The sequence below is a fragment of the Amblyomma mixtum genome, chromosome 10 (genome assembly GCF_055824585.1).
Source record: "Amblyomma mixtum isolate Tamu chromosome 10, ASM5582458v1, whole genome shotgun sequence".
Lineage (NCBI taxonomy): Eukaryota > Metazoa > Arthropoda > Arachnida > Ixodida > Ixodidae > Amblyomma > Amblyomma mixtum.
In genome coordinates this window covers 21726819-21745149 of record NC_143021.1, presented here as the reverse complement: position 1 = coordinate 21745149, position 18331 = coordinate 21726819, and the positions used below count along the sequence as shown (strand labels likewise).

The window sequence follows — 18331 nt, the reverse complement described above, 5'->3', positions numbered from 1 at the left end:
CGGTTTGCCCACGCTTTCGTAACAAGTAGAATCCTCTACTCAACTCCCTACTTGCACCTGCGCAAACACGATGATGACCAACTGGATGTCATCCTGCGGAAAGTCATCAGCGGGCTCTCGATCTCCCGGTCGCCACGTCCAACCAGAGACTTCTTGCCTTGGGCATGATGAAAACATTCCGGAAGCTTCGAGAAGCCCACTTAGTCAACCAATACACGCGTCTTGCACAGACCACGTCCGGTCGCCGCCTCTTGGACCGGCTACACATCAAACGCGACTACCACATTGAGGAAAGGGAGAGAGTGCCAGAACCCCGGAGACGCGCCTCTAGGGTCCGACCCCTTCCCCGCCACACGTTCAGAGAAGACCATAGCGGTCGTCGCCAGGCGCGCGCGGAAGCGTTGGCGCGATACTATGGTAACCAAGAACGTGTGTATTACGTGGACGTTGCCGGGCCACATCACGGGGGGTGGTACACGGCTGCAGTCGTACACAACAAAAACACAGTTAACGGGCTCACTTTCAAAGCCTACAGCGCAACACACGCGGAGGAGATTGCCATTGCTCTGGTTCTCACGAATTTCAAGTCAAAACACATCATCACCGACTCGCGAGGGGCCTGTCGGAACTACGAGTTGGGCTGGGCTCCCCCGCTTGCCTGGCGCATACTGGAATATAGCTGTCGATCTGAAGATCCAACTCCACGCAACCTGATTTGGGCCCCCGGTCACCAGGGACTCCAGGGAAACGAACAGGCCGATCAGGCTGGCCGAGCACTGTCTCCCCGGGCTATCTCCCTGTACTTGGAAGGGTACTCCCAATCAGACAATCTGGCCATTACATTCAAACAAATCACCGATTACTACAAGGAGGAGCACCGGCGCTACCCGGCCCCTTGTAAGGGTCTGGATCGCGCTGACGAGCGCCTCCTCATCAAAATTCTCACTAACACTGTACTGTGCCCGGCGGTGCTTAAACATTTCAATACATCCTTTGATGGCGCGTGCCAGTTCTGTGGGGAGGTGCCTGACACCTTCCACATAGTTTGGGCGTGTCAATCTAACCCATCTATCCCCCCAACCGCAACCCCACCAGAGACGACTGGGAGGCGGCCCTGCTCGGCTGTCAAGACCTAAATAGCCAAAAGGCCTTATTTCAATGGACGCGGGCGGCGTTGCTTGCCAATGGGGCCCCGGAATAGGGGCTCCACCTAGTACTGTGAGGGGAAAGGGTCAATAGGGTCCTAACCCAATCACCTTTCTGTAAAAAATTTAATTGCCCATAAATGTTTTTCACCACCACCACCACCGCGCGCGCTTGGCGACGACCGCTATGGTCTTCTCTGGACATGTTGCGGGGAAAGGGTCGGACCCGGAGGGCGCGTGTCCAGGGTTCTGGCACTCTCTCCCTTTCCTCAATATGGTAGTCATGTTTGATGTGCAGCCGGTCCAAGAGGTGCCCGTGTGCTATGCGATGTCAGTGCACATTAAAGATCCCCAGGTGGTCGAAATTATTCCGGAGACCTTCACTACGGCACCTCTTTCTCTCTCCCTCTTCTTTCACTTCCATCTTCCTCCGTTCAATTGCGACGCGGTTCAGGTGTCCACCGAGATATGTGAGACAGATACTGCGCCATTTCCTTTCCTCAAAAACCAATTTACCAAAGGAGAGTAGCAATAGGATGGATGGAAAGAACTTTATTACACACACACAAAAAAAAATCTTCCAGGGTGGTCCCCTACTGGTCCAGGAGTCCACGGGCTAGTGCTTCACGTAAAGCCCGATCCACTAGCCATTTCTGGCCGGCGGGCTGAGCGGTCCGTAAAGCAGCCTCCCAGGAAGAATGGGTGGGATTGGGGATGGGGGATACTGCCCTTGGGGAAGGACATTCCCAAAGGTAGTGGAAAAGTGTGGATTTGGGCACACCACCGGTGTTACAATCAGGAGGAAAGGTGGGATGAAAGCATGAGAGGCGGTGGGGTGAAATAAAGCAGCCTGTCTGTAATTGCCGCCATGTGGCGCTGGATAAGGGCGACAAGGTACTGTGGGGTGGTGGCAGTGTCATGCGGCTGAATTTGTAAAATGTGGTAATTTGGTGATATGTAGAGAGGACCGAAGGGGCTTCTTGCGCAGGGTTGGGTGCCTGATCCTCCGGGGTCCGGGAGGAGAGTTCTCGGGCCAGCGCATGAACGCGCTCATTACCGGGGATCGAGGCATGCCCAGGAACCCACGACAGAGTAACCGTTCGGTTGAGAGAGGTGGCCATGGTAAGAATACGGTGTGTTGCCGGAGTCGCCACACCCTTTAGGTAGTGGCGGTACGCGGCCTGTGAATCTGTGCAAATTTCTGTTATCTTTTTGTCAATGATGGAGTGGGCCAGAGCAAGTGCGATGGCGGCTCCTTCCGCCTCTGCAGGCGAATTAGTTCGAATAGTGGCGGCGGCCCCCACTGTGCCGTCTTCATAGGCTGCGACGGCCGTGAAATGTCCTGGTTTAGAATTTTGTGCCGCGTCGACATAAAGGATATCGGAGCGGTTGCTGTATGTTTTGGTGTAATAGCTCGCCTGTGGCTGCCGCCTACCGTGATGGAGACTAGCACTCATATTGCGCGGTAGGGGCTTCTGATATATGTGATCCTGCGTGCGAAGAGAAATCATGTAAGGTGTAGTACTTGTTGGGGTGGGAATTGGTGGATTGAGACGTAGCTGTCGCAGTAGGCATTGTCCTGTTTCCGTGCGACTCAGGCGGACTAATTGGTTGGTGCGTTGAGCCTCTATTAATTCGATCACTGTATTGTGGGTACCAGTGGCCAGGAGACGTTTCGTGCTAACCGTCCGTGGAAGACGTAAGGCAGAGGTGACAGCCGTGCGTATTAGGATATCTGCCTGTTGTCTTTGCCGCTGAGTGAGTATGTGATATGGAAGGTGGTATGTAATGCGGCTAATGATTAGTGCATTTGTCATATTGAGGGTCTCGCGTTCAGACAGCCCATGATTGCGTGCTGCCACCCGCCTGATAAGTGCAGCGACCTGTTTGGTCTGTCTCTGCAAGAGCTGAAGGGTGGCGTTTGCATCGAGTGTGTTGTTAATTAGAAGGCCGAGAATCTTCGCCTGAGGCACAATGGGCACTGGATTCCCGTACATGTGCAGTTTAATCGGGGGGTCACTGGGGAGGGGTTTCAGCTGCAGGAGTTCCGATTTATTTGGAGAGCAACGGAGGCCTGTGTTTGCTAAATGAGTGGTGGTGATGTCTATGGCAGATTGCAGGATATCCTGAGCTGTTCCAAGGGATCCTCCCGTTGTCCAGAGGGTTATATCATCTGCGTATATGGCTGTGTGGAGCCCTGGGACAGCAGCAAGGGCCTTTGCCAGTGGCGCTAGGGCAATGTTAAAGAGTAAAGGTGATAAAACCGCCCCTTGTGGGGTTCCCCGGTTAGGCAGGGGGAAAGGCTGGGAGGCAATATCCCCATGGTGGAGGTCCGCCGTGCGCCCCTGAAGGAAGGCCCGAATATATTGCCATATGCGGGTGCCACACCCCGTGGTGGCTAATGTCGTCAGGATATGATCATGGCTTATTGTGTCGAAAGCTTTATGGATATCCAGGGCCAGTATGGCTCGCGTAGAGGCTGTACGACGCTTAGTGCAAAAGAGGGACTCTTTAAGCGCGAGAAGTACGTCTTGCGCCGAGATGTTTGGGCGGAAGCAGAATTGAACGTTTGAGAGAAAGCCTGTTGTTTCTAGGAATGGCTGCAGGCGATTGAGAATGACATGCTCGAAGAGCTTGCCGACACAGCTCGTTAAGGAGATGGGGCGCAAATTTTGAAGAGTGAGGGCTTTGCCCGGTTTGGGTATAAATCGCATGCTGGCATGGGTCCAGGCTGATGGGAGCGTCCCAGCTTGCCAGTGATTATTAAAGAGCTCCGTGAGTTCCTGGAGAGAGACATCGTCCAGATTGAGTAGTACCTTGTACGTTATGCCATCCGGCCCCGGCGCCGTAGAGCGGCGAATACTAAAGAGTGCTCGGCGGACTTCGTTTAAGGTGATGTCGGCATCTAGTTCTGGGTTAGGTGGAGGTAGATTGGGTGGATCTGCCGACTGAAGAGATGTGGGTATATAAGTGTCCCGTAGTTGGCCAATTACGTCGGTGCCCTTTTGGAGCTCTAGTTGTATTAGACGTTGTGTGTTTACTTGTGTTTGAGATTTAGTGGTTGTTGGATCCAAGAGAGCGCGTAGGAGGGACCACGTGCGTTTAGTGCTTAATGTACCCTTGAGGTCGTTACAAAAGGTTGCCCAGTTTGCGCGGGCTAGCGTGTTCGCGTATTCTTCTGCCTCGCGAGTGAGAGCGGCTATGCGGAGTCGCAATTTACGATTGTGTCGCTGGTGACGCCAACGCTTGAGAAGTCCCTGTCGGGCCTCCCATAGATGAGCCAGATGCGGATCAACCTGCGGTGCCTTAGGGGTATTTTTAATGCTTTTGCTGTTCGCCTGGATGGCCTTCACCAGACGGTCTGTCCAGTCAGTGACAGTACGGGGTTCTGTCGAATCAGTTGCCAAATATGAGCGCAATTTATCCCAGTCAGTGAGAAGCTGCGAACGAGGGTTGAAAATCTTGGAATCATAAGATATAATAGTGGAGACTGGAAAGTGGTCACTTCCAAGGCTATCCTGGAGCACCGTGTGAGATTTAACGATTATGTTCGGTGTGGCCCATGTGAGATCGGGTGTGGTGTTGCGGGTGACGCTTGTGCCAATGCGAGTGGGTACGGTGGGGTTTGTGATCAGGCTAAGGTTGTAATCAGCCATTGCGGTAGAAATCAGGTTACCTTTGGGGGTATCCGAGTTGTATCCCCAGTGCGTGTGACGTGCATTAAAATCACCCACCACCAGAAGGTTTGAGGAACGGAAGGAGCCCAGGATACCCGGAATAACTCTGCCTTTATCTTTAGGATTGCTGTATATGTTAATAATAGTGAGGCCCTTTGTGTGTCATGGTGAGCTGAGCTCTATCGCGGTATATTGAGTGGCCTTGTAGTCGGGCGTGTTTGTCGGTGTGCGGCCTAGTACCGGCATGGATGCGAGTGTCAGGATTGCCGTACGTGGTGTAAGGGCTGCTGTGTGATAACCGCGGATATGAATGCGATTTGTTTCCGTCTCTTGCAGAGCGATGACATGGGGGGGAATAGGGGAGTTTGCTATATATGCGGCTAGTTGTGCTTGTTTTCGGCGTATGCTGCGACAGTTCCATTGCCATATAATTGTTTCTGCTGGTGTGTTGGACTGGTGTCGCCGCCGACGTTTTCGCGTGTTATTGTTCTGCGCCATGTTGCTGGTCTGGATAGAGTGGATGAGGACAGGCAGCGGGTTCAACTGCGCGCTGCTTGCGAGGCAATTCCTGATGCGGTACAAGTTCGAAAAGCTTGTTGATATCGGCTTCATGTTTTTCCAAGCGTGTGTTAATCGTAGCTTCTATCCTGTCAGCCATCGACTGTATCAACTGTGCCTGGGCTAGTATGAGCTGTTGCTGCATCGCTCCGAGTTGTTCAGCAACTATAGTATTTATTATGGTAGTGATTTCTGAGCGAAATTCAGCGGAACGTATGTACTGTTTAACCGTCTCTTGAGGTGTAATAGGGCAGTCAGGGTTTCGAAAATAGGTGGGAGTGGAGGCTGCTTGGACGGACAACTCACCGCTTTTAGCAGAGCCGGCTTTTGTCTCGGGTGTAGCGTTCCGGAGTGACTGCGTCTCCTGGGTCTCCTGGATGTGGGATGCGCAATCACTGGCTTTCGAGGTACAGGCCCGTGGCTCCTTGGCGTCTGTCTCGGTACCACTGGGCACCCAAAGGGGTTGAAGTTGTGCAAAATCGCGTTGTGAAGTGTTATATCCGACGTTCACGGTGTCCACACTACGCTTTTCCGTGTGGTCTTTGCTATCTTGGTTGACCGACGGTTCTGAGGTCTCGGTCTCCATGGTCTGCTCCAAAAGTGTCTGGGCACCCGTGGTGGCCACTGGGTTTTCCTTCCTCAGTGGTAGGAGGGGTGGCCATTGTTCTGTGATTTGGTTCCAAGCTTTCTTTGGATAGATGGCGAGTGCCTTGCTTGGACCGTTTTCCGATTCCCTTTCGTGGGAAGTTTTGTGCTGTTGCTATATCCTTGAAGTTCTCCCGGCCGGTCGGCTTGGGTTTGGTTAAATTTGGGCCGATGCTCAGTCTCGAGCTCCTGCTCAGTCTTGTTCTTCTGCACATTCTTTTGCTTCTGCTCAGGCTTTTGGTTCTTCTGCATTTGGCTCTGTGCAGCAATGTCTTTATAAGGATGACGTCGGATTACGGGTTCATCAGCTTTGCTGGTCTTTTTCCCTCTTGTGGTGTAGTTCTTCTGTCTTGCCGGGCAGTTCGTGTCAATGGTGGAGTGGTCCGATGTGTCGCAGACGATGCAGTACTTTTTGCAATCGACATGTCCTGGTGGAGGATTGCGTACACCACAATTGTAGCATCTTTTCTCCTGCGGAGTGGGACAAATGTCAGCACAGTGCCCTATTTTCAGGCATCATCCGCAAACCTGCATCACTGGTCGGAATGGTTTTCATTTTCATTTTTCATTAATTTTCATTTATTTACCTTAAAGGCCCCTTTCGGGGTATTACATAAGGGGTGGGTTAATCAAAAATTGGTACATTTTTTCACGATGACATATGAAGTTCAATGTTGGCGTTGAAGAGTGACGGGCAGGTGATAGCAGCAGCGGAGTGGGAGAGGCCGTTCCAGTCTGACGCGGCTCGTGGAAAGAAGGAGGTGGAAAAGGTTACGGTACGGGCACGTGGACGAGTAACTTGAAGGGGGTGACCAGTGCGATGTGATATGCGCGGCGGAGGTGCGCAGATGTATGGTTCATGGCCGAGTGAGCTGTAATAAAATTTATGAAAAAGAGATAGGGTTGCGACGCGACGACGGCAAGAAAGACTTCGTAAGTTGGACAGTGATTTCAGGGATGACACACTGACTTCGTATGAATATTGGGAGTGAATGAAACGGGCGGCGCGATTTTGCACGGCTTCAAGTGCATCGATTAGATATGCTTGATGGGGGCTCCAAATGGGGGATGCGTATTCTAGTTTTGGTCTTACCAATGATGTGTAAGCGAGTAATTTTACCTCTTTTGTTGCGTGACGTAAATGGCGCTTCAGATATCCAAGGGTTCTGTTTGCAGATGAAATAACATTAGTAACATGTTCCCGCCAAGTTAGATCATGACACACAGTGATACCTAAGTATTTATATGAATGAATGTGCTCTATTGGATTGTTAGAAATTCTATAGGAAAAGGACAACGGATTAAGCCTGCGGTGAAACGAAATAAGCTTGCATTTGTTAGGGTTAAGTGTCATTAGCCAATCATCGCACCATTTTTCAATGCGGTTAAGATCATCCTGAAGGGCTTTTTGGTCGGAAGTGTTAGTTATTGAGTGGTAGATAACGCAGTCGTCGGCGAATAAACGGATATTGCATGATAGATGTTCTGGCAAGTCATTTATGTATATTAAGAAGAAAAGGGGACATAGGACAGAGCCCTGAGGTACGCCTGAGGTTACGGGGGCAGAAGGAGATGACTGGATGTTAACAGCAACTGACTGAAAGCGGCACGTTAGAAATGCTTCAATCCATTTTAAGATGTTAGGATGCAAGTTCAGCTGCGATAGTTTTAGCATCAAACGTCGGTGGGAAACTTTGTCGAATGCTTTAGCAAAGTCTAAAAAAATTGCGTCAGTCTGGATATTCAAGTCGAGGTTCGCATGCAGATCGTGAAGAAAGAGTGCTAATTGTGTGTTACAGGAATAGTTTTTGCGAAATCCATGTTGTGCAGGGTGAAAGAATTTGTTACCATCCAGGAACTGCACGATTTCTGAGTAGATGATATGCTCCATGATTTTACACGGTACACTTGTGAGCGAGATAGGACGATAATTTAAAGGTGAATTTTTGTTACCGGATTTGTAGACTGGAATGACCTTTCCCTTCTTCCAATCATCAGGTATGGTGCCTGTGGAAAGTGACTGAGCAAACAGTAACAATAAATATTCGGCAGAAATGCACTTTGTGTTCTTTAAAAGTTTAGAATTTATTTTGTCAATGCCTGCTGCAGATGAAAGTTTAATTTTATCTATTAAAGACATTACTCCATTAGCAGAAACAGTGGTTACAGGCATGGTGTCCGGAATGGTTGTAGGCAGAATAGGTAAGGGCTCATCAGGCTCGCTTCTGAAGACAGAGGAAAAAGCAACTGAAAAGATATTAGCACATTCAGTATCGCTAAATGGCTCTCCTGAATCTTTATTCAGGGTAACTGAATGCGTATTGGTAGGGTTTATAATTTGCCAGAACTTTTTTGTGTTACTTTTTAGGATTCTCGACAAGTCGTCGTGATAAAAGTGTTGCTTAGCGTTTTTGACAGCTGATAAATACGAGCTCTCGGCGGCATAATATTTGTCCCATGAGCAGGTGCTGCGATTGGCTTTAGCTGCGCGGAATAGGCGTTTCTTTTTATTTTCGAGTTTTTTCAGGGACTTCGTCAACCAAGGCTGGTTTCGAGTGTCATGAAAAGTAGTTTTCGGGATGTATTTATCTGCCAGAGAGTTAAGCTTTTGTTTAAATATTGACCAGTTTTCCTGGATAGATCTGCTTTGAAAAGTTGCGTTAAAAGATGGAAAGAAGGCGTGCAGCTCGCTATTTATTGCTTCATAGTTGCCTTTATCGTACAGCCGGATTGTCTTTCCCGGACTGTGGCGAGGAATTGGTTTGAAATTAAAGACTGTGTGGATGACTTTATGGTCACTAATTTCCCGCAAGTAAGTCATGGAGGAGAAACTTTCAGGATGGCTTGTTAATACTAAATCTAAAATATTTGCAGTGTCGTTTACTTCACGCGTAGGTTCTAGTATAAGTTGGGCAAGATTAAAATTCGAACAGATATCAAGAAATTCTCTTGTATCCGCTCGATTATCTATGGAGTGCACCGGGTTATGCCAGTTAATAGTCGGGTAATTAAAATCCCCGAAGAGGAGAATGTGAGCGTTGGGATACCGCGAGGTTAATTTAGACAAGGTTGCGTTCAGCTGGCGGCAAAAATGGGGAGTGTTGTGTGGCGGCCTGTATTAGACACCCAGCAGCACGGAATGTGGTGCGGATCGACAGATAAGCCAAATTAATTCAAGGTCGGATGAAATGGTTAGAGCAGTGCATGATAAGTGGTTACTTGCCGCAATCAGAACACCACCACCACGTGCGTTTTTACAATCTGAACGAAAGAGAGAAAAATTTGGCAGATCAGAAAGCACCTCGCCATCACTAATGTCATTTGTTAGCCACGTTTCTGTTAATATCAGCAAGTTGCTATCAGATGATAACACCAGGTTTGACACGAGCTCTCGCTTCGGGATGAAACTGCGTATATTAGTAAAGATTGCCGAAAACGTAAGATTAGGACGAGGACATGTTTGGGAACGGTGTAGTGCCGACTTGCGTCGCCGTGGTGGCTAGAAGATTTCTTTTACTGTTTGCTCAGTCTCATCAAAAAAATAGCGTTTGGGGCCTATATGGAGTGTTTTGTACCGCAAAGAAAATTTAGTTGTCTTTGATTTGGCAAACGCGACAAGTTGCTTTCTTATATTTTGAACTCGGCGGGAGAAATCCTCACCAATGCTGAAATCCGTATCTTTTAGTTAGGGGCCATTTGAGAGGATCATTTGTTTTGTCTTAAAAGACGCAAACTTTACAATTATGGGACGCTGGCGTTCTGTGTTGTGACGCCCAAGACGGTGTGCACGTTCGATATCTTTACTATCTAACGTCAAATCGAGCTGATCGGAGCAGTGGCGAATTATGACTTCTTCGGAATCGGCAAATGACTCGGATGGTGTAGGATCGGAAAGGCCGTAAAAAATCAAATTGCATCTTCGTGAGCGGTTTTCGGCGTCATCAAATCGGGCTTCCAGATCCCGCACCAGCTGAGTAGTCTTTTCCGTGTTGCATTGCACACATTCGAAATCTGTTTTCAAAGTAGCCAGGTTCTGGTAGTGGCTCTCTAAATCGGCAATCCTCTGAATTAGATCTGTAATGGTTTTCTCTGTAGTTGTTAACTTGTTTTTGATGTCTTGGACGTCACTAATTATTGTAGCCTGACCTGAAGACAACTTTTTCAATTCAGCAAGCACTGCCTCTGCACTGGCAGGTCCCGGATTCGTTTCTATGTCCCCGGACAATAGTAGCAAGATGCGAATCGTTTCTAAACATTCAATAGCAACATCGACACAACACATCGACACATCAAATCGCTGTGCTGATAAACGAACCGATAACCGAATCAGACATTGATGTGTGCCATCGCATCCCGGGAAAAGATGCAAATACAACGCCTAACATCATTGTGCAGTTTAAGAACCGTTCCAAGCGAGACACAGTGCTACAAAAAGCAAAGAAAACGAGAATTACAATGGAGGATTTCGGATACTCAACCAAAACGCCAATATACATAAATGAGCATCGCTGCCCTGCTCTCAAAGCCCTGTTGAGTAAGGCTGTAGCACAGAAAAAGGCCGCAGGCTGGAGTTTTGTTTGGACAGTTGGCGGAAAAATCCTGGCAAAGAAAGACGAATCGGCATCTACAGTGCGCATTCGAGATGAACAGGATCTGGCAAAAATTGCATAAGTAAGCACATTAGGTGTTTCTTGGTTTTTTTTTTAGCATTTAAGTTTTACCCCGTGACGTAAACGCCGTAAAACGCTCTTACACCGTCGTATATCTAACCTGCTTTCATCTAAACATTCGGTCTGCAAGACATAAAGAAGATGAACTATCCGTTTTCCTCGATGAATTCAGTTTTGAGTTCGATGCCATATTTTTGACTGAAACTTGGTACACACGCACCACTGAAGTTTACAAACGAGATTGCTACCAAACTTTCTTCCTAAATCGGACATCTAAGCATGGGGGTGGCGTGGCGATACTGATGAAACATGCTCTTAACTGTGATATTATACCTGAATTTTCTTTCATAAGTGATGATGTAGAATGTTTAACAGTTGTGTCGCAAAGGAATGTGTTTTCAGTTATGTATAGACCACCGGATTCTTCTGTTGATGTTTTTAGCGGTCATTTAGATCACTTGCTGAATTATGTCAATCAAAAAACACCTTAACCTCATTCTCGGTGGAGATCTTAATATCGACTTGCTGAAGCCATCTCCAGCTCAAATGACGCTTGTATCAACGATAGAGTCCGGTGGCCATCGTATTTTAACCCAAACTGCAACCCGCGTCACAATGCAAACTGCTACCCTTCTTGATATTTTTGTAACCAACATTAATAGTAATTGTGTTTCCTCCGGAGTTGTATGCTGTGATATTAGTGACCATTACCCGATTTATATACTTGCACGAGGCATCAAAAAGCAAACAACTGACTTACCCGCCATGAGACCAACACAGTGCATCACACCCCTGACCCTTGAAGCGTTTCGTTCAAGTATCATAAACGAAAGTTGGAATGGTGTATTTTCTTCTGATACAGCCGATGATGCATATGAGCTATTCATTTCTCGTTTTAAGTCATTATACCATAAACATTTTAAAGAAAAGGTGATTAAGAAATCAAGAAGAAATCGTAAACCTTGGATCAACCACGAATCTCTAAAGATGATTAAAAAGAAATCCAAGTTGTTCAAGAAATTTCTCAAAACAAAGTCGCCGGCTGATCTACAGAGATTCAAAGAGTATCGAAATAAATTAACGGCTCACTTAAGAAATGAAAACAGAAAATATCTGCATAATGAGTTTATGAGTGAAAATTGCGAAGGAAGCACTCAAACCTGGATGAAAATCAACAAACTACTTGATCGCAAATCAAGTTCTTCAGATGTTACCAGTCTTACTCTCGAAGGTCATAATGTAGAAGGAATCGAGCTTGCAGAAAAGTTCAATAATTTTTTTAAGGATGCTGTTTCACGAAACAGCCTCCCGAAAGCTGTACATCCCAATGTAAAAGCCAATGATCACAGTGTCTTTTTAGATCCTACCAATGAAAATGAAATTTGCAGTATTTTTGCCTCCTTAAATAATAGCAGAGCTTGTGATATAGATAACATTCAAATTGCACCGATAAAATACGTAATTGACTGCATAGCTTCTATTCTCACCCATATTTACAACCTTGCCCTATCTACTGGTCTGTTTCCGAAGTTAATGCAAGTGTCAAAAGTTATCGTTGTCTACAAAAAAGGAGATAAAAGTGATATGTCTAATTATCGACCAGTCTCAATATTACCGGTCTTTTCAAAAGGATTAGAGAGAATAATCTACAAACGAATAATTAATTTTTGCTTAAAGTTCAATCTTCTTTCCCCTTCCCAGCATGGCTTTATCCATGGGAAATCAACCGAAACAGCGTTATTAACGCAAAAAGAAATCATACTGGATGCAATTGAAAATCGAGAAATCTGCATCGGAGTTTTCATAGATTTTTCAAAGGCTTTCGACCGCCTCAATCATGTTGTTTTACTGCAGAAACTGGAATTATATGGCGTACGCGGAACACCCTTAAGCCTTATAAAGTCCTACCTTCAACATCGTCATCAGAAAGTCCAAATAGGGTCTCATCTGTCATCATCGCAAGCAGTTTGTACCGGTGTACCGCAAGGCAGCATTTTAGGGCCTCTCCTGTTCATATTATATATAAATGATATAGTTACAATACATGATAAGCCAAAATATGTCATTTACGCAGATGACACAAGTTTATTTTTTCAAGGCACCACAATACAGCTCCTAATTCCAATTATAAATGACGCAATGAATAGATTAAAAACCTGGAGTGAAAATAATGTACTACTTTTAAATACTGAAAAAACTAAAGCCGTACTTTTTCATGCTAGGCAATCAGCAATTATTCAGAACTTCGACATAAAGCTTGGGAGCACCAACATAGAATTCAAATACACGATTAAAACACTAGGAATACTTTTCCACAACCACATGAGCTGGAACGCTCAAGTAGATTCTGTCATCGCTCATCTGTCACGGTGTGTTGGTATTCTCGCTAAATTCCGAAACTTCCTTCCTGTTGCAATCAAGCTAAAGATATATAACGCCATTTTTTGTCACACTTAAACTACTGTTTTTTGGTGTGGGGAACTACAACAGAAACAAATATGCATAAAATTTACATGCTGCAAAAGAAAGCTGTCCGTTACATTGCCAATGTTGACTACCACGCCCCTACTGATCACTTATTTTCACACTACCAGATTATACCAGTCCATAGCTTGTACCGATATTACTTAGCAACCAGATACAAGAAATCCCTACAATATAATAATCGAGCCTTTCTAGACTTGACCTGCCTCACTCAAACTGTACCGGCTTATACCCTGCGCAATACAGAAAAATGGTTTATTCCTTTTTGTCGCACCAACTACGGCGATCAGATGCTACGTTACAATATTCCACACTTATTAAACAAATTACGGTCCATGAATATCGATATTTCGAAAAGCAGCTTGCGCGAAATTAAAGCTGCCTTTAAATAAGCTACAAAACGTTGTTAAGTATATTCTTTTTTTATGATGTATAAAATGTGTTGTATGTATAACTGTGTCTGTGTAAAGTTTTTGTCTCTAGCGTTTGACCATCTTCCGATGATTGTTGCTGTATGCCATGTAAAGGGGGGTCCGGGGGTCCCTCAAGTGATCTGCGATCACTTTTTACCCGGACCTACCCACATCTATGATGTAAAATAAACAAACTTCAAACTTCAAAACTGTGGGCTCGGAAGCTGCACCAGGCAGTAATTACTAGTTTTCTTAGCAAATAAGGCGTATGGGTTACTGACCTGCATTATGAACAGAAGCGGATTAGTGGTCTGCTTCATGGTACAGCCACCAAGCCCACAGAGCGCGGCCGGTGATTGCCGCTCTTTTATACACGGTGTGCCAGGTGTCGTCGATGACGATGGGTGTGTCCAAGGTTCCGGAAGTGTCCAGGGTTCCAGCGATGACGCTGGCAGGTTTGAAGCGCTGATGGCGTTGAGGCAACGGACATGCGTATCACTGTAGGGGTATCCAGGCAGGTCTGACGGCGCGCATTCCACCCCAGCCGAAACCAGGGCGGGAAGCAGCGCGTGTGTAACGACTGCTGCGAGCACCTGCATTATGAACAGAAGCGGATTAGTGGTCTGCTTCGTGGTACAGCCACCAAGCCCACAGAGCGCGGCCGGTGATTGCCGCTCTTTTATACACGGTGTGCCAGGTGTCGTCGATGACGATGGGTGTGTCCAAGGTTCCGGAAGTGTCCAGGGTTCCAGCGATGACGCTGGCAGGTTTGAAGCGCTGATGGCGTTGAGGCAACGGACATGCGTATCACTGTAGGGGTATCCAGGCAGGTCTGACGGCGCGCATTCCACCCCAGCCGAAACCAGGGCGGGAAGCAGCGCGTGTGTAACGACTGCTGCGAGCACCTGCATTATGAACAGAAGCGGATTAGTGGTCTGCTTCATGGTACAGCCACCAAGCCCACCCTGTATTCGATTGCACCTGTATTCGATGCCGCTGAGGTAGACAAACCGTGGCACTGCTTTGCCTTCAAAGGTGCCGAAAGGCCTCGCTTGAATGATGTTGATTTGTTGGGGATATGTTTCCGTGCAGTTTAGTAATTCCTCTTTTGAGGGTATCGGTAAGGCGCCGGTGATGATGCCTTTACATGCGTTATCTGGTGAGGCTGCATAAGCGCTTATTGAATATTCCTTTCCTCCTAGATTGATTGCTTGGATGTTGCCTATCTGTTCAGTGAGGTCCGGATCTGGGGTGCTCAGAATAGCGATGTTTTGCTCTGGCTTGATCCTGACTCTGGCCTCGTGGGTCAATTGCAATAAATTGGTCACTCGAAAAGTCAGCGTTCGTTGCAGTCACAGCCTGTCATGCATGCCAGAAGTTCGCAAGAAGTGGAGTAGTACCTTGGACTCCTTCACCGGCAACGATTGCCGCGGCCAGTGGCCGAGAATCTTCACTTCCGTCAGTGGGCGTGGATCTAGACGCCCCAGGGCACGGCTGAGAAACTTCCTTGCAGCGCTGCAGGCAGGGCTGCAGAATGTGGGATATAGTCTCGTCATACCCGCACATGGCGCATGCAGGGCTATCAGCCATACCGATTAAGAAAGAGTAATGGTTGGTGAAAGCAGCACCAAGCCCCAGCCGACACATCAAAGTTTCTTTACATCGTGGTAGGCCGTATGGAAGCTGGAGCTTCAGATCTGGGTCCAGGTATTCCAAACGTGAACTGGAATTATTGGCCGGAATTACACGCGGCAAGCGTGATGTCCCGCGCAAGTTCGCGAAGCCTGCCCGCTGCGTCTGATCTCGAAATGGGTATCGACACAAAATCGCCGTCGCGTGACCTCATCCGCGCGGTGATTGCCTGTAATGCCGCTGTGCCCCGGTAGCCATTGATAGATAATGTCATGCCCTAAATTGGTGGCAGAGTGATGCAGTTGTCGAATTTCCGCGACCAGTTGTTCATGGGCTCCACGGCGAAGAGCAGATTGTAAGCCTTGGAGGGCAGCTTTCGGATTGGTGACAATAGACCACCGCTGAGGGCGCTGCTGACTGATGGGTTCAATGGCGACCCGAAGAGCGGTGAGTTCTGCACCCGTCGGAGAAGTCCGGTGAGCTATCCTAATTTCTGCAGTCGTTGTGGTGATGACCACGGAGCCCGAAGAACTGATAAAGTTCACTGAGCCATCGGTGTAGACGTTCACCCGGTTTGCATGCTGCTCATGGAAATATTTAAGAGTGACTTCGTTGAGTTCTATCGGCGATAAAACGGCCTTCTTCCTGATGCCAGGTATTGAAAGAAGCACACGGGGATTGTGCAGGCTCCAAAGTGGCGAGGACGGTCTAGAGGCGGGTGTAAACTGAGATATCAGAATGGCGAGATATGCATCGATGATTTTTGTAAACGATGTGCGCGGCTTGGAAACAGGAAGACTGGCAAGATCGTGAGTGGAGACCTGGGATATGTGGGATATGTGTCGAAAATGTGCCCTCGGTGCGTCACCTGTTAGGTAGGTAGGGATTGGATGCTCCTGGGCTGTGAGTACAGATGCGGCCGTAGAGGCACATTTCGCCAATCCTAGGCAAGCCCGGAGCGCCTGAGCTTGAACGCTTGCAGACTTCGTATGTTTGTTTTTCGAATGTTTAGAAGTACAGAGAGGCTGTAGCGAGGAAATCTCATGAATAAGGCGTTGTACAGCTGCATCATCGACAGCACCGCCGCACCCCATGACTTTCCCTCAAGAAAGGCAAGAACGTGAGAAATCCCCTGTCAGTGTCTTTCATGTATGAATTATGGGGGGGGGGGGGGGAGCGGGGTTCATGATAGATTTCGGTCGATAATTACTCCCACAAACCGCTGGCACTTTCCGTAGGGTATTGCTTTGCGTTTATGCACACAGTATAAAAATACATTTTCTTGCGTGTAAAGGCAACAAGCGAGCACTTTTCAGTTGAAATCTGTCGGCCTTGCAGGTGGAGGTAGGCCGCAAGAATACTTGACGCCTTTTTAATTGTTGCTCGAACTTGTGGGAACGTATCTCCGGCTGCCCAGATGCAGATGTCGTCCGCAAAGATATAGAGTTGCGCCGACTGTGGTAGTATGTCGACAAGCCCGACAAGTGTAAGGTTGAACAGCGTTGGGCTGAGCACTCCACCCTGCGGGACTCCACGGGAAGTGAAATGAGAATGTGGTGGGCTGCGCAAGGAGGGATCTGTTGAACTGTGTATCCAGCAGAAAACACGACCACCAAGCTCGGTAGCTTCCAGAGCCTCCAAAATAGCCTGCTGAGTTACATTGTCGTATGCGCTCTTTATATCCAGGAACAATGCCGCGGTCAAGTGGTTCAAATGTTTATGGCGAAGGACGAATGACACCGGGTCGACCACGTTGTCAGTTAAAGAGCGTGCACTTCGAAACCCGCACATTACAGCCGGATATATGCGGTAGAGCTACAGGTACCATTCAATACGTGTAAGTACCATCCTTTCCAGTACTTTGCCATCGCAGCTAGCGAGCACAATTAGACGGTGTGATGTCAGGTCAAGAGGCGATATCCCTGGTTTCAGGAGCAGAACTAGACGACAGGAGTTCTACTCGTCTGGAACTGTGTCCTCTTTTCATGATTTGTTGTCATCCTGCGAAAGGATGGCCTAGCTTCTTATCCAAAGTTTTCATGTGCAGTGCATGATACACTATCGTGTCCCGGAGATGATCACAGGCGATGAACAAGCCAGCATGGCGTCAAGTGCCTCGGAGAAGGGAAGGTCAATGCGAGAATCCTGAGAAGCGGGAACATCGCTCCAATGCAGCGCTGCACATGGGGTAAAATGTCCTGCTACCCTAGCGCAGAAATCCTCAGCTACTTCGACCTCGCTACACCGTTGGTTGAGTGAACGAGACTTGAAAGGGTGCAGCTTGTGTGGGGATGTTCGAAGGCCACGAACGACACTCTAGATGTGTGACAAAGATTTCTGTGCATCAAGGTGTTCGAAGAATGACCTCGAACTTTGCTGCGCGGATTTTGTGTTTTTGTTTGCATGGACCTTGCGTCTCTTTGCCACCAAGAATTCATTGGAAGTTGCCAGTATGTTGAAAAGAGAGCAGATTGGATATGCCTTTTCCATAGATGTTGAATATCTTTTTTATTCTATACCACATACCGACCTGTTTATTGATGTCAGACAGTGCATTGAAGCAAACGGTACTACTGCGTTCCAGAATACAGCCGGCTTAAGTGTAGATAACTTTATGTCACTTTTAGAATTTTATACTAAAGCTACTTTTATCGAGTTTCACAACCGGCGCTATCTACAGCGCCAGGGCATTTGCATCGGATCACGTGTCGCTCCAGCTTGTGTAACATTTTTCTTGCATGAACGACAACGCTTTGGCTTCGCTAACTGACGAAGGCAATGTCCTGAAGATTTTTAGACATGTAGCCGATTTTTTAGTAGGTTTAAAGAAAAGTGACCAACAATTAGAACAATTTGTACAACATGGACAAGGGCTCTCTTTTACCTACGAGTTACCTGTGCTTAACTGCCTCCAGTTTTTGGACCTGAACATCATGCTTGGAGAACAGTGTGTATGCTGGTGCTACCGCCCTAGAGCCAAGAAAGATTTTTTGCCTTTTGATTCGGCCCAGTCGAAAACTTAAGAGCGCTATTGCGACCCTTTCTCTAGAATCCGCACTTGCTAAGTCGTGCCCTCACATGATGCAAAAGAGCTTTCGGGGCGAGGT

At 47.5% G+C, this 18331-nt stretch overlaps 1 protein-coding gene and 1 pseudogene across 1 annotated transcript in view; both read right to left on the bottom strand.

The window, feature by feature from the left end:
• Positions 1-18331, bottom strand: part of LOC149325323 (ATP-binding cassette sub-family C member 1-like) — a 134739-nt gene that overhangs the window by 18211 nt on the left and 98197 nt on the right. The gene's annotated exons all lie outside the window — the stretch shown is intronic.
• LOC149325324 (uncharacterized) lies at positions 9525-14170 on the bottom strand (annotated as a pseudogene).